The 15,601-nt window shown below is 44.9% G+C and overlaps 1 protein-coding gene across 2 annotated transcripts in view; it reads right to left on the bottom strand.

The window, feature by feature from the left end:
- Positions 1-1,219, bottom strand: part of MEGF10 (multiple EGF like domains 10) — a 197,169-nt gene extending 195,950 nt beyond the window's left edge. For both annotated transcript variants that reach the window (XM_075541483.1, XM_075541484.1), the window contains exon 1: positions 495-1,219. The gene's annotated coding sequence lies outside the window, so the exon portion shown is untranslated. The remainder of the gene's footprint in view (positions 1-494) is intronic.
- Between the last annotated feature and the right edge of the window lie 14,382 nt (positions 1,220-15,601).

The following is a 15,601-nucleotide window of genomic DNA, read 5'->3' as shown; positions in this document are numbered from 1 at the left end:
AGCTAAGACTCTCATCCTCCTAAATGACCCTGAGACTCAGGGAAGCCGGAGAATCTTGCAAGTGGAAAGAGCTACCCATACAATTTGAATATTAAGTACATGAGAGAGAAAAGTTTCTAAAACAAAGTCTCAGAGGGAGCCCAAGCTGGCCTGGAAAGATCAGCCCCTAGGGAACTGCTTTACATTCTCCGTCTGATTTCCCAAACCTCCTTCCCCCCAAGCTTTGTCTAAGGGCAGCAGGGCAATATGAGAGCAGAAAGTACGCAACATAAAATGCGAGGTGAAGTGTTCTCGCCACGGGCTCTCCTCCACAGAGTCCAGGTAGCAGAGTTAAATACAAACAATATCAGCAACAAACTCCCGAGGCGCACATCCACAACCCTGAAGGAGCCCATCTCACGCGAAGGAACACGGGATCCCCAGCCCAGAACAACCTGCCCTGCGTCCAGCCACGGTCCACTTTACCACCCAAGCTGAGTTTGCCCTTCTCTTACCCAGTACGTGCGATCTTGAGATTTCGCAGCAGAACCTATAGTCACTGGTCTTCGCCCAATGCCAGCGGAGAAACGAAATCGGTTCCAAATGCGCTGTTGTCCTACCAGCAGTGTCCCAGAGGCGAGCAATACTCCGGAGTCTTGGGTTAGGCTCCCAGGTGGAGACGCGCGAAGGGAGGCAGGTCTGGACGCATTTACAGTCCCGAGTTCAGCGCATCAGGAAAGTACTTGAGGCAAACTTGGGCGAGGTTTTCCCCTTCTGGCCCGAGATGCTGGAGGAGGAGGGGAGTAACCCGAGCCAGCGACGGGATGCCCGCAGTTGCCGCTGCAGCAGCTGCTGCCACCCGGACAGTGGCCGCTGGAGGGGCGGGAGGCTGAGGAGGGGGGGCGCTTGGCACCGAGCACAGTTCGGGTGCACTGGACAGGACCTCCGCGGCCCGGGGCCTGAGCCGCGATCGCGGATCGGACCTGCCCTGCCCTGCGAGGCTTCCACCTCTTGAGGGCGACTTAGTCAGTGGCCAGTTCATTAAGTTGGGGACCACGGGGGAGCACCCCAAGGGTGGGGTAGTGGGCACACCTCTGAGCGGAGCAGGAAGGACCCTTCGCGGCTCTGGTTCAGGGTGAGCCCCCTGGTCAGGGTCCCCTGTGGTATTCCAGACCCCCTGCAAAGATCTAGCAAGGGATTGGGGGTGAAGGGAGGGAGGTTCTGCACCAATGCAGCTCACTAGAGGGGTGGGCGCGTCCCCAGGGGAGCATCCTTGGCGTAGCAAAAGTGCTTGGGGAGGCGGGGAGTGGGGTGTGGAAAGGGGGCTGGAGGGGGCGGGGGAAGCGGCATTGGCATTAAGGAGGCGGGACCGAGAGAGGGAACTCCCGCGACCGTACACCCCCTCCCTCCCACCCGTTCCCCCCAGGCCCTCGGAGAGGCCTCTCGCCGCCGGGATTTGTTGGAGAACAGCTCCCTCTGCTGACTCACGGAGGAGGCCCGGGGCGACCCGAAGATCGAGCGTTCCCACGGAGAAAAGACCTTTCTCCGTTTGCGCCTGGGGCAGGACAGGGCTTAGATTCTGGAATCCGCCTCTGGACTAATTCACCCTTTCCTCCAGCTGGCGCCTCAGGGGCGAAAGGGTGTTCCACTCCCATATACAGGTACCGTCTCAGAAACTCTCATGGAAGTTGTACCCTGTCTTGCAGGGTCGCTATGAATTAGTATCGATTCAATGACCCGTGAGTTTTTGGGGTTTCCCTGCTAAACAATTCCCCACGTCTGAATGCCTGCCTCATGGAGACCTCTGCTCTCTAAGTGCTAGAAAAGCTTTTCCTTTTTGAACCGAATTCTATTCCAAGTATCTTTAATAAAGGATAATAATAAAGGGCCTGGTGGGCCCGCTTATCCTACCAAGGTCTCTTCCTGGAGTCAGCGTCCTTTCTGAGACAGAGCTCAGACATGTATCCAAGTCAGTCCCTGCACCTGGCTGACTCCACAAAACCGAGCTTGAAGGGATGGATGGGATGGGATGGGATGGGATTAATGGACCTGTATATGTTCACTCGGGAGCCCTGGTGGCGTACTGCTCACCGCAAGGTCAGCAGGTGGACCTCACTAGTCACTCGAAGCGTGAAAGGTGAGACTGTCAGCTTCCGCGAAGATTCCTATCAAGAAGCCTCTGAAAACCAAAGACACAGTTCTGAGTCGGAATCCACTGGATGGTCGTGAATTTGGGTTTTACATGTTAAAGGCCCCCATTATCCACCCCGTTCTTCTCCCCACCTCCTCCCCCAAGGAAAATTCTTTGTTCAACAGGCATTATTGTTGCTAACAGTGGCGGAGTTCCCGTGGCTTAAGTGGTTATTCGTTGGACTCTGATCCGCCAGGTCCACAGTTGAGGCTTGCTCAGTTTGCGTTAGTCTCAGAAACTTACAGGGGCAGCTCTACCCCTGCCCTATCAGGTGGCTATGAGTCGACATCTGCTCTGTGGGCAGTGAGTTTGGAGTTGGCAGCAGTACCGCTATTTTCATTCCGGAGCCATCCGGCACACTGGGCGCAGTCTGAGTGGGAAGGTCACTTAGGTTGCTCCAGCGGTTTCTTCCCAAGGGATGGGCACCAGACCTAAGCTGGGCTCCTCAGGCCCTCTCAGCTAGTAATTTATACTTTGATCAGAGCAAGATAAAGACAAATAAATCTACAGCTGACTGATCTATGCGGCATTGTTCTAAAGAGATTGGCCATTCGTTTCTGGGACTTAACTTGCTTTATGCTTTTTGGTTGCTTCACTTTGATTTTTTAATCAACTTGATGGAGACATAATTTACGTTCCATAGATTGAAATTGAAAAATGTAACCACGGCCTCAATTCAGGGCTTCCAACTTGGTCAGTCTACGCCAAAACGGTGGTAATCGAATAGACACCCCCCCCCTTTTTTTTTTAAGGTGATCTGAAAGGTTAAACGAAGCCTTTCCAAAATGGTGGACTGCAGCCCTGGAAAGGGTGACTTGGAAGAAACGGTGAGCCTTTTCAGGACCCCAGTGGAAGTTACTAGATTAATGTCAGGAGAGCAACATACTTCTGAACGGCCTTAGTGGACCAGACCTGTTATGATGTTCTCGGGTCAAGAGCTTTGGTTGCTATGTACCATGCTGCTGTTGTTTTCTAAGAAGGTGATGATGTTTACATCAGGAAGTTTTCCTGATCCTGTCGGCATTCTGCCTCATCCACATATGAAACATTTTGCTCTGTTGCACAATCGCTTTGGCAGCCGTGACTGAACTGAGTAGAAGCCGTTTGAAACCCTGCTGTACAGTCAAGATAACAAAGGTTTCCATCACCCTAGAAAGTTCACTCACCACTCTCTACAGTCAATCCCCCACCGGTCCCCGTTCCCAGACCCACTGCTCTGCTGTCTCTAACTTTAGGGTCATTATACCTTTTTGAGAATTCCCTATGTATAAATGCCAAAACTAAACCCACTGCCTCCAATTCCAATTCTGGTGTATTTTTCTGCGCCCGTCTTCCTTCACTTAGCATTATGTTTTTGATATTCATCAATGCCCTTGCCTGCGTGAGTAGCTTGTTCATTTTTATTACTGAAAAAGATTCCATTGTATGAACATACACCAATTTTTATTCATCCATCAAGTGTTGACACCAGAACGCTAGGTTGTTACCAGTCAGTTGCTAGGACCATTATTGTGCAAGGCCTATCGTGGAATATGTTGCTCATTCTCTTATTACATAAACTGGGATTAATTAGTCATACAGTAAGGAGTCCGGGTGGTGTAGTGGCGACAAGTTGCACTGCTAGCTACAACATCAGCAGTTTGAAAACACCTGTCTCTCTGCAGGAGTCTCTCTGAGGCTTTCGATTCCTGTAAAAATTTATAGTCTCAGAAATCCCGAAGGTAGTTAGTTCTACCCAGTTCTCTAGGCTTGCTGGGGGTTGGAATCCATTCGATGACAGTGAGTTTGTTCTGTGAGTACATGAGTATTCTGTGAGTATCTGCGTGTTCAACTGTGCAATAAAACTGTTGAACTGCTTTCCAGTGATTTAGATGTAACATTCCCACCAGTAATGAATAAACATTGCTTCTCATCAATAGTTGGCATTGTCTGTCTTTGCATTTTAACCATCGCTCTGGGTGTATTGTAGTATCCCATTGTGGTTATAATTTACATTTCCTATTGACTAATGGTGGTGACCATGAAAGATATTGATCACCTTTTCCAGGGCTTTTGTGATGTTTTTCTTTGGCAAAGTGTTCGAATCTGTGGCCTAGTTTTTAAGCTGGCCATTTGTTTTCTTGTTGGTGGGTTGCAGCTCTCTCTGTATCTCGAACACCAGACCTCTGTCAGACACATGTAGAGAACTGCACTGTCCCAGTCCAGGCGTGACCTGAATTCCTTACTGCAGACCTTCAAGGAGCAGGCTTTGCATTTTGATGAAGTATAATTTATCATTTTTCTTTTATGATTGCTCTTTTTATGCCTTCTCTAAGAATCGTTGCTTACCCTAAGGTCAGAAGATTTTTGCCTGTGTTTTTTATAGTTCTAGACACTTCTAGTTTTAGCTACTATATGCGTGTCCATAATCTACTGAAGCTCACTTTGGAGTGAAGTCTGAGGGAAGGGCTGAGATGAAATGTTTTCCATATGGGTTTCCAGCTATTCCAGAACCATTTGTTGAAAAGATTGTCTTTTCCCATTGAGTAACCTTAGTGTTTGTAATGAAAATCAGTTGACCATGCAGGAGTAGGTCTCTTTCTGAGACATATATCCTTTTATATTTTTACCAATACTTCACTGTGTCTTGATTACTGGAGGTTTTTAAGACTGCAAATGTATCAAGTCCTCTGTTCTTTTTTTTTCTTTTAAAAATTGTTTGTACCTCTATGTAAATTTCAGAATTAATTTGTCAAGATCTTAATTAAAAAGCACCTTGGAATTTTGAATGAGTAACCCTTGAAGTTATTGATCAACTTAAGAAGAATTGATACCCTTATAATATTGAATCTTCCAATAACTCTATAAGATAATAGAGTTCTTATAGCTCTCCATTAATTTAAACTGACTTGCTCACTGCCATCTGGCCATGCTGACCTCCTGTTGGTTTCCAAGACTGTAACTATTTATTGGAGTAGAAATCCCAATCTTTTTCCTACAGTGCTGCCGGTGGTTTTGAACTGCCAACCATGAGGATCACAGCCCAACACATAACCACTATGCCACCTTGGCTCTCCATTAGAACTCTCCCTTAATTTAAATCTTCCTTAAATTTTCTCAGAAAAAAATATTGTTTTCATTCTACCAGTTTCGTACCTTCAAAAATATTCCTGAAATTAAAAATGAAATTATTTTGAATTTTAACTTCCAATTGTTCATTGCTAGTATCGGTAAAGACTTGGAAATTTCATGTGGTAGTCTCAAATTTTACAGTGGATTGTAAAACCTAATAAACTAGTTTATTAGTTCTAATAGTTTTATTAGTTCTAATTGTATTACTAGTTCCAATAGTATTAATGCCTATGCTTTTTAGGATTTTCTACATGCATTAAGGACTGCTTTTTCTAATCTTTATTCTCAGTGTTTTTGCTTTTTCTTCCCACCTTATTGCGTTGGCCAGGATGTCTAGTATAATGTTGGCTAAAAATGATGAGAGTGAATGTCCCATCTTAGCAATGTTATCCATCTTAGAGAAAAAGCAATCAGCCTTTCAGCATTAAGAAGAATATTAGTTGTTCCTAGTTTACTAAGGATTTTGTGATCATTAGGTTTGTGTCCACTGGTTTGGACCAGGATCCTCAATGGTTTAGCAGGTAAGACCTACTCTTTCCTCATGATATTATCTAACACAATGTAATTGTCTCCATAATTGGATCTGTTATGAGCATTCCATCAGTTGTAAGATTAGGCTGGAACTCAACATACTTATTCAGATCACAGCACTGATGTAGCCCATTGAAAGGCTGTTTCCTATGGGAAATAGCTTGCTTCCAATATCAGTGGATGCTGTGGAAAAGCTCACTTGCTTTTTGCTGGTCTGAATCTTTCATCTGGCTGATCAACCTTTAGTTCTTCCTCCCAATTGTATCAGGGCTGTGACCTGATCTAGGGGCTATCACTCTACCCTAATTTTGTCCCAACTATTGGACTGCTCACAACAGAGCCCACTATAATAAACAGCCATAGAAGTGGGCGTATCTGACCCCCTTTGGTTTTCCTAGTGCCACAATGCAGAGGTTAAACAAGTTCCCACGATCCATTCTTCTTTACCTATTCTGACACCAATGTTTCCTCCCATGACACTCTTCATCTATGTGGGGCCTGATAATCTGTTGCAGTGGCCACGTAGAATTTACAGAGACAAGATTTACAACTAAGGGGGCTTAACAGGGAAGTTAATAGGTTCCCAAGAGTCATGATCAGCAAACAATAATTGGTCTCCTCAGCCAGCAGCCAAGTCTCTCTCCAGTTCTCAGCCTCTTGGCTCTATGGGAGCCAAAACCCTCTCTGGTTCTGAGTCTCTCTGCCGTATTTCCCCTTAACTTTTGCCTCCATAAGCCAGGAAGGCAAGCCATCTTTCACTCTGTCCAGAAGGGATGGTACCTCATAGTCATGCCACTATTCCTCTGACTCTCCATTTCAACGTCTCTCATGTGTCGGGATTCAGTGGCCTCGTCACTTCAGAGATCTTAAGCAGGCTCTCCTAAGGTCCTTGGGGCTTCTCTCTCTGCTTCTGCCTCAAAGATGATTCATCCTTCTAGCCAGAGGAGTGCCCATGAAAACTGACCACCCTCCTCTAGCAGTGTTAAGCACCCTGTTGGCCCAGTGGCACCCAATCATTTGGTGGGAGTCATATAGACTTGGGTAGAAGAGCCGTATTAAGGAAGTTTACTCCGCCATATCCATCAAGGAGCTCATTAGATTATACTCGATCACCTCATGAGGGAGGGGCCCCGTGCCAAACTGAGACTCCTGGCCCAACAAGTGAACCCCAAATCTAACTATCAGATGTGCTCTTCTCAACGACAGCCTTGTCCCACTTTCAACTTTTGAAGAGTTAGTTCAATGTTTTAATAGCAGGAGAATAAGAAGGGAAGAGACAGAGCAACTGATGAGAGAAATTGTATTTGGAGTCTTGACCCTATATTAGAAGTTAGGTGTTGGCATTATAAAGCTCAGAAGTTCGGTGCATTTTTGTGTGTGTGTCTCTTTTATATTAGATGCCTTCTTCAATTAAATGTCTTCTGATATCCATGGGAAAGGGAGCAATATAGGAATTCAAAATCCAGCTGGGCTTTTCCTCCCCTAGCTTATTGTATTTCATTTTATTTCTCTCCTTTTTAAAATAATATGATCAATAACAAGAAGTACATTTCCATCATGCCCCAAACTATGTCGTTAGTATGTATATAATTGAAACAAACTTCATTACAAAATATTTACCCTTATATATGTAATGCCTCAGATGTTTGATATCCTCCAAAATTCACTGATTTAAAGCCAATTCTGACTCTTAGTGACCCTATAGGAGAGAGTAGACCCACCCCTATGGTTTTCTAAGACGGCAACTTTACAGGAGCAGAAAGCCTCTCTTTATCCTGAGGAGCTGTTTGTCTTCCAACTGCTGACCTTGCAGTTAGCAGCCCAAATGCATAACTCCTATGCCGCAGAGCAGTTTTGCTGATACATAACTCATATGCCACAAAATTCAATAGTTTGAATGTCTTAAAAAGTGGTGCGCAATCACCCCAATTTTAGAACTTTTCTTCATTTTTGTACTCTTTATTATTAGCTTCCCATTTCCCCACAATTTCCCCTACATAACACTAAAACTATTATTCTAGTTACTGTATCTGAAGATACACCTACCCTGGATTTCTATGAAGAAAGCCATACTAACTCCCCAAAGAACCCCAACAATAACCAAATCTTAATGCAGAAGGCCTCAATCCAAAAGCAATCATGAAATAATAAAAGCTAGACCAAATTTAAAATGATTCAAAAAGAAATGCAAATGATACCAGGTTACATGTTAACACAACTATACCTGTAGTGGTTCACTTTCTGATGTACTGTGTGTTAGTATGGGTACACTAGAGAAACAAATTCGAGGACACACGTATGTCTATAGGACAGAATTTTATATAAAGGATAATTGTACATTAAGAAAGCATCCCAACCCAGTCCAGTCCAAGCCCATAAATCCAATATTAGCCCATATGTCTGATACCAATCAATAAAGTCCTCTTCAGACTCACGATGTACATGCAGTGATGCTGAATGCAGGATGATCTACAGGCCAGTTGGTGCAAAGTCTCTGGGATCCCATGGCAATAGAAGCATCTCAGTACAGGCAGGGGGTTCCACATGTTTCCCCCAGTTCCCAGGGCCCAGGGTCGATCAGCATAGTGACATCTGTCTTCTCAGTACAGTGTCTCTCAGGGAGTGAACAGAGAGTCTCTCCTGCCTCCAAGAAGGAAAAATCATATTTCCCAGAATTCTCAGGAGAAAGCCATGCCTACACAGAGGCCTCATTGGCTATGATCCAATTGTCAGACTAGTGACACCCCTTCACTCTTAATCCTCTCAAGTCCCACATTGACACTAGATTATGTAATCACCACATACATACTGTCTGAAGACAAGTTTATTCATATCCTTGATGTGCTAATAATTTCTTTTATAGGAATACCAGACTAGACCCAAAGAGTTATAGATTGTCTCAAATGTCCAACTCTTCCAAGATGCTACTTTGCTGAGCATCATCTCCTTCACTCCTCGCTTGGGTGTCTTCCCTCACTTCCATGGATTCTGTGACTTACTGCAATGTCCCACAGAAACCCATATAACTTTGAGGGAAAATCTCATGTGGTGGTGGGTGCTGTTCAGTCCAAAACCCAAGGGTCACACAGAGGTGATCCAAATACAGGGTCTAGAGCCAGAAACCAAGAAAGTCCAATAGCCATCTTGCTTCTACCAAAGCTCCGTCCATCAAGAAATAGAAGTCTGGTTTTCCAAGTGATTTTTGCTAGACCCAGCATTTCTACTCCACCATCTTTTGATTTTGTCTTAAGTCATACTCACTACCAAGGTAAAGTCAAAGATGCCCCCAAGGAAAGAGCTTTGAGTAAGTAATAAATTTGACTCTGTTTCTGTTTGTTTCTTAATACTTGTTGTGACTCACCAAATTACCTTTTTTAACTCCCTAGCGCATATTAATATGTTTTGTATATTAATGTACAATATTAATATATTTAAAGAGCTGAGAGTTCTTAAAGCAGTGCTCATATATGTCCTGTGTACACTATGCTTGTGACAGCTTTTGAGCTGAGCACATATCCTGTAAGAGACTCTTGTATAAGTAGACCTCCTATGGTCTCAAGATTGGGCACGGGCTTCATCTTCTCTACACCAAGATCGAAAAATCCCCCAAGTAAAGCAGACCATACTGTCGCCTTCTCCCCGCCAAGTACTACATTTTAAACAAACAAATAAATAATATATTCCCATTTGGGATTGATAAAGCTAGCCATTCTGTATCACGAGAAGCCTCGTGACTATGTTTGGGAAGAAAGAAGATGAGCACAGCAGGGACATGACTATCCAGAAAATCCCGCATCCCTGCAGTGTGGCCCCTCTTGGTTTGCAATACAGATGTCTGTGGTGTCAGGATTCTTGTTTTCAAACAGCAGAAACTCACCCCAGTTAACTTAATAAAGATCAGACAGGAGGTTACTGAGAGGCTCCAGATGAGTGGGCAGCTGTGGTGCCAATGTAGAATGTGAGCAGAATTCTCTCTGGAGCTCTGGGGCAGAGAAATCAAAACCACGATTCAGAGCAGAAACAGCCTGCTCAGGCTGTCTCCGCTGAGATTAATGAACTTGAACTATTTCCTTCCATAGTCCTCACATTATGCTCTCAAGATCAAAGTAACAGCCATTTGGCTGAACTTAGGTTCTGCTTTCTCTCCTGGCTGATTTGAAATAACAAGAAAGATTTGGCTCTTCAAGTTTTTATAAACGCATTGCCATCTAGTCAATTCTGGCTTGTAGGGACCTTCTAGGACAGTGTTGAACTGCCCCTCTGGATTTCCGAACCCTTAAACCTTTATAGAAGCAGTCTCTTCTTTCTCCCATGGAGAGACTGGTGGGTTCAAACTGCTGACCTTGTGGTAAGCAGCTCAGTGCATAGCCAGCCCACTAAGCCTTTCAAATTTCATAGGGTGGCAGAGATACCATCCTTCTGAAAGCATAGAAAAGTAGCTAGAGAAAAATGTCCCCCCCACCAAAATTGGGGTGCCCTTGGGCAGAGATAATGGATATAACACTGCCAGTAAGTTTCATAGAACAAAATACATTGTGAAGCAGTCAGGACCCTTATCGCAAGTGTGGTAAGTTGGTGAATGGAATGTCCTGTTGGTTGGAATTTGTGGCTGTAGCCTCAAAGCCAAGGATAATAAATACTAATCAACCCACCTTCTCAAACGTATATCCAACCGCAACTCTTGTAATAGTCAATAAAAGACAAAAGAAAGTTGCCATTGATGCCACCAACAACCATTTCCATTAACCCCAACCCCCATGGGGGTGGGGGTAGACAGAAGCAACAAAATTGTCAGAAGTCCTGCAATATGGAAGTCATCATCCATCCAGAATGCTTTGACTTTTACTCTTCTCATATTAGTGGGCATGGGAGTATTTTCCCCCTGTCTATACTAAGGTAAGAGTCCCTCGTAGTACAGTTATTACGAACACTCAGTTAGGGTTGGAAGTTCAAGTCCACACAGAGGCACCTCAGAGAAAGGCTTGACAGATTACTTCTGGAAGTTGACAGTCATTGGAACCCAGCCAGAGCACAGTGCTACTCTGACACAATGTAATTCGCTTTGGTAGAATAATGAGAGATAAGATGCATGGAGGATAAAACAGTCTTCAGAGAGTAGGTCCACCCACAACCAGGAGAAGCTGGTACCTTCTCTTCTTGTTAGATTTCTGCTGTGTGGACCGGGATGCTCTGCTCCCGGTACCTTCATGAGTGAGAGGAAAAGAATTAGGGAGAACGGTGGGAAGCTTCCATTTCTATGTTTGAAGAGGCAAGAACATCTCAGATCCCTGTGGACCAAATGGACATCAGTGGAGGTATCTGAGTGTAGGCAATAGTACTACCCTGCCTAAGAGAGCTGTCTGCTAGGGCGGAACCGAGTGAAGAGAGGCAAGCCAAAGGGGGAGGGGCATAGCGTTTGATTGTGGTACAGCACTCAGAGTCCTTGCCTCGGCAGCCCTTCCAGACAGGGACTCCTGAAATGCCCACCATGCGCTGCACGCTGCAGGGCGGCCAGCAGCCAGACATCTGCTCACAGACAGGCCTGGCGACCCAGCAGCAGCTGAGCATGCCTTTGCACCAGGCCTTTCTGAGCTCGAGGCTGTTTGTCTAGAAGAGGCAGAGGACCCCAAAGGGCCAGTAAGAGAAGGATGTGCAGGAGGAGGAAAGAAACAAACGACTGAGGATTCGCCCAGGTGGGTCCATTCGCACACAACAACCCTTCCTCAAAGCATGCTGAAACACAATGCTGGAGAAAGAAAGTGAAAAAACTTCGTGTTAGCATCCCACCGAGTACAGAATCTCCAATAATCTGGTTACACCAGCAAAAGAAAGGGATTTGAATCATTTACACAGAAAAAGAATGTGTTGGGTAAACAAGGAAATGCCAAGAAGACTCACGAACCAGGCAGGGAAGAAGCACGGGAACGGAGTGAGCAGCGCCCAGAGACAGGATCGCACCTCAGAGCCATTCGGGAGCGCCCTGCCCGTCACCACACACTAGACGCCGGAGTCCTGACTACCCGAACCGCCCGCCCTGGACACTGACGCGAAGGGAATCACACTCTCTGGAAGCAAGACGGTGCTGCCTCCAAGGGGCTACCAGAAAAATTCTACATTGTCCCTCATTCCAGTCCAAAGCCACCAGCAGCTGCATTAGGCTGCCTGGGTCTAAAGTCACAGTGCCCAAAGCCCAGTAGAAGACGAGCCAGTCAGGGTGCAGTGTAGCAACGATGAAACATACAACTTTCCTCTAGTTCCTAAATGCTTCCTCCCCACCTACTACCATGATCCCAATTCTACCTTGCAAATCCGGCTAGACCAGAGCATGTACACTGATACAGATAGAAACTGGAAACAGGGAATCCAGGACAGATGACCCCTTCAGGACCAGTGGGGGGAGTGATGATAGCAGGAGGGTGGAGGGAGGATGGGGTAGAGAGGGCGAACCGATTACAAGGATCTACGTATAACCTCCTCCCTGGGGGGTGGACACCAGAAAAGTGGGTGAAGGGAGACATCAGACAGTGTAAAATATGACAAAATAATCATTTATAAATTATCAAGGGTACAGGAGGGAGGGGAGAGGGGGGAAGGAGGGGAGAAAATGAGGAACTGATGTCAGGGGCTTACGTGGAGAGCAAATGTTTTGAGAATGATGAGGGCAACGAATGCACAAATGTGCTTTATACAATTGATGTATGTGTGGATTGGATTGTGATAAGAGTTGTATGAGCCCCCAACAAAATGATTAAAAACAAAACAAAAAGAATCTGAAGAAGTAAATATTTCCCCTTTATTGCTTCTATCCGGTAAAGGAGAGGCTTCCTTCCATCAAACCTCATAAGTAGTGTTGCTATTAGTCTGTACAGTATTGGGGCAAGCAAGACAAAAGCACATTTCTAGTGGGCAGATTAAAAGAGGCTTTCCTTTTTTATAAATTTCTGTCAGGACTTAGGAAGCCCAGTGTGCCTAAAGTTCCACCGCACTTGCTCTCTCTGCTGAGAGCATTTGTGCAGTTCACTGGCTGCACAATTGTACGCTGTAAACCAAAAAGAAACAAACTCGCTGACATTGAGTTGATGCCAATAGCAACCCTATAGGACAGGGCAGAACTGCCCCTGTGAGCGTCTGAGACTGTAACTCTATGGGAGTAGAAAGCCTCGTCTATCTCCCATGGAGTCGCTGGTACTTTTGAACTGCTGACCTTGTAGTTAGCAGCCCAACGCCATTAAGCCACCAGGGATCCTACTGTATGTAGTAGCCCTGCTCATAAGGGGGCTATTTCTCAACTCTAGAAAAGAGATGCAGCTAGGTATTAAAAAAAGACAACCAGCCAAGGAGGAAATACAGCTAACCAGCCATGAGCACGCAGCTTGGTAAAGACCGTGGAGAAATGCTGGCATGAGCCAAAGCTAAGGGAACAAAACTCCGTGTAGGAGAAAACTGTATTTTCTTAAGAAATGACGTATTGTGAAACTGAATTCGCATCACCAAGAGAAGTCTTCTCTCATATCACATTTGGATGAATGACACAGGCACTCAGTGATAGCTGAATAGGGCACATTTGAATCATCATGCAGAGCGACTTAGAACCGGTCAATGTTGAAGTCAGTGCACAGTGTTGATCAAGCTTCACATCAGCATCCTTCTTGGTTCATGAAATAATTTTTTTCATACTTAACAAATTAGTGAAGGAGCCCTGGAGGCATAGTGGTGTGGTAGCCACATTGGTCTACTTGGTACAAGGTCAGCAGTTCAAAACTGCCAGCCACTTCATGGTGCTTTCTACTCCCATAAATATTGACACTCTGGGAAACCCACGGGGACAGTTCTACCTTGTCCTATAGGATTACTATACTGTAGAATCAGCTGGAAGGAAGGGAGTTTGTTTTTTTTTTTAGTTTAACAAAGTAAGGAGAACTTTATAAGGCATTTTAGATATTTCCATGCTACTTAGCATTTATTTGTAGACAAGATGTTCTGAGAGAGAAAAGAGCATTATTTAATGGCTTTAAGTATAATGTAATATACTATTATATAATACTTGAGATGTAAACTCTTTTATTCAAATATGCCTTGTCAAATTAAAAGTCAACACTAAAGCTATTCCCATTTTACGTCAAAAAATAATATAACTAGAAGGGTCTAGCAGAGTAATCAGATAAACCAATACAGACTAATTAGTAGAGGGTAGGGAGGGAGAAGGTCTGATTCAATTTAAAGATTTGTTAGGATAACACGGTTCTATTCAGATTAATTCTGTTGTGCGCACTTCTGGATGAGTTGATTTTCCTGTTGCTGGGTCTGGAGTCTCTTTCTCCAGTGGAGCTTTGGGCTGAACGCCTATTTGGAGGGTGTTTAAGACAGTGTTACAAGAGGAATATCTGACAGAATATTGCTAGCTCTTTCAAGTTTTGCTGAAAATGGAAGCAAAAAATAAGACAGTGGCTAGAAATACATGTTGGATCCAAGAAAGGCTGTCCGAGGTGGGAGGAATTTCTATGCTGGGAAAGACCCAGTGAAGATCCAGTGTAGAGGCAGTTGGTCCCTGCCACTCTCCCCAATACTCTTTCTGAGTTTTGCTGATTTTAGGATCCTCTTCTGGATGATTGTTTCCAAAACTCTAGGTTCTCAATTCATGGCTCGCTCTCTGCCAAGGACCTCTTCTTTGCTCTACTTTATTTAGTTCCCCGTTCCTCTAGAACATGCTAAATTGGCAGCATTTGTCATCGCCCTTGAATATCCTTCTGAACTTGGATAACAGGATACCATGACCGTAATTTGGACATCAATTTCAGACTGAGGAAGTTTGTGGAAGTCTTCGTATTGCCCTAGTTTCCCTTTGTCAGTCACCTTTGTGTTCTTGTCTGTTCAACCTCTAAATGTTGAAGTACTCAGGTTTCACTTCATTTTTTACCAAATCGATAATCACGACCTGTAATATCTCATCCAAGTTCAGAACTGTAGATGCCATCCCTATGCTGACCACTCCTATAACCACGTCTCCAAAAGTGCTGTCTCGCCAACTTCTTCCTGCACATCACCACTGAGTTGCCTAACGTGAAGGTCAAAATTAATGTATTCAAAACACAGCTCCTAAGCCCCCCCCCCACTGTGGATCTCTGGTGGTTACGATCAGGATGACTGGCATTTCAAAATTATCAGCAGCTCTGTGGGAGAAAGATGGGGCTTTCCATGCCAGTAAGCAGTTACGGTCTCAGAAACCCACAGGGGGTCACTACGAGACAGACAGCATGGACTGAATGGCAGGAAGATTTTCCCCCCAGATCCTGTGCTTCCTGGAATCATTCTGCCCCAGTAGATGATAACTTTCACTTTCTGTCTGCTCTGCCCGGACCCTTTGGTCTCACCCCTGAGGTTTCCTTTCTCTCACACCCCCTAGCCGAACTATCAGCAAAACCGAAAGACTCTACCTTCAAATTGCATTCACCACTCTAGTCCAAACCATCATCATTTTTTTTATAAGTTGATTCCTATTTTGTCTCGCTGATTCTGCCCTTGCCTCTCTGTCACCCATTCTCAACCCAAGAGCGATCCCTAGTCTGAAACATATATTAGATCAGATTTACCTCTAGCTCTACGTAAGCCTGCTCCTCTAGGGAAATTAGACTAGTGCAGGGGGTGATTGGGGAGTCCTTCCAGGAACAACACCGTTAAGGAGGTGAGGAAAGTAGAATTGGGCAGGAGAAGTGGCCTACATGGCAGTTTTCAAAGGTCCTTCCGAATTTGAATTGAGACAAGGAAACCTATTGTTTAATAACCATCTTT

Source organism: Tenrec ecaudatus, chromosome 2, assembly GCF_050624435.1.
Source record: "Tenrec ecaudatus isolate mTenEca1 chromosome 2, mTenEca1.hap1, whole genome shotgun sequence".
Lineage (NCBI taxonomy): Eukaryota > Metazoa > Chordata > Mammalia > Afrosoricida > Tenrecidae > Tenrec > Tenrec ecaudatus.
This window is presented reverse-complemented; position numbering and strand designations above follow the sequence as displayed.